The sequence below is a fragment of the Clinocottus analis genome, unplaced genomic scaffold (genome assembly GCF_023055335.1).
Source record: "Clinocottus analis isolate CAN_PGR_092001 unplaced genomic scaffold, fCliAna1.0.p SCAF_43, whole genome shotgun sequence".
NCBI classification, from domain to species: Eukaryota; Metazoa; Chordata; class Actinopteri; order Perciformes; family Cottidae; genus Clinocottus; species Clinocottus analis.
This window is the reverse complement of record NW_027176187.1, coordinates 827,501-828,444: the sequence shown is the minus strand read 5'-3', so window position 1 is coordinate 828,444 and position 944 is coordinate 827,501. Positions and strand designations below refer to the sequence as shown.

General features: G+C 35.9%; 1 protein-coding gene across 6 annotated transcripts in view; it reads right to left on the bottom strand.

Moving 5' to 3' along the window:
• Positions 1–252: 252 nt before the first annotated feature.
• sema4ab (sema domain, immunoglobulin domain (Ig), transmembrane domain (TM) and short cytoplasmic domain, (semaphorin) 4Ab) overlaps positions 253–944 on the bottom strand; it is a 31,367-nt gene continuing 30,675 nt past the window's right edge. For all 6 annotated transcript variants that reach the window (XM_068599136.1, XM_068599139.1, XM_068599141.1 and 3 more), the window contains one exon: positions 253–944. This exon is cut by the window's right edge and continues 1,220 nt beyond it. The gene's annotated coding sequence lies outside the window, so the exon portion shown is untranslated.

Sequence of the window (944 nt, the reverse complement as noted above, 5' to 3'; positions counted from 1 at the left end):
GAATTTCATGCAATGTCTGCTCATCAGAACAAACCAACTAATTCTCACCAACATTTACACACCTTCGGGAGCAATCTGGGGTTAAGTTCCCTGCCCAAGGACACAACAACGTGACTGAAGGAGCTGGGGATGGAACCACCGATCCTCTGATTAAAAGGCCGCTCTGACATGCCCACAGGTAAATAAAAAAATACAAACATGCAGAAACTTTAGGCGCTTCCGCGAAAATGTCTTCGTGTGAAAAGAAAAAAAGATTCTTAACCATTTATTGATATTCTGTGTGTACATTCTTTATGTAATAATCAAGGATAGAAAATGTCTTTAAATTTCAAAAGATATAAATTAGAAATTTGTGTTGGATAAATCGTAACTATATCTCACATCAAATATATATATTCTACCCGACACACAGTGATGTTCAGATTCATAAAGCAATATTTAATGCAGATGTGTTTACTGCTGAAAAAAAAACCAGACCCCTTCTCCCTAACTATAATAATATCCATCATCCAGGTTTGAATGTGAAAATTAAGTTGTTTTATACTTCAGAACATAAATAAAATCTATTTTTGCATGCACCAGTATGAACTGGTGTTGTAGTATCAGAGCTGCATCTGATAAGAGTTTAGGATGGTTTCCTCCCTTCTCATTAGAGAAATAAGGACATTGAGATGAACTTCAGGATGGGAAACCAGACTGAAAGAAAGCTCAGTAACCTCTTTATTGAAGAGCATTTAAAACCCCTGTGGCCCTTTACAACCATTTAGTTATGTTATCTGCAAAATCAGTATGTATAAAATGTGTATTAATTACCTAAGCAAATTAGATGAGTTGCATACACATCCAGGTCTGATCGACCTGTCTATTAAATGTCTGAATCTGAGATGTTTGATGAGCACGGACCAGTCTCTATTTCGTAACTGAGAAGACAATTTAAAAGGTAG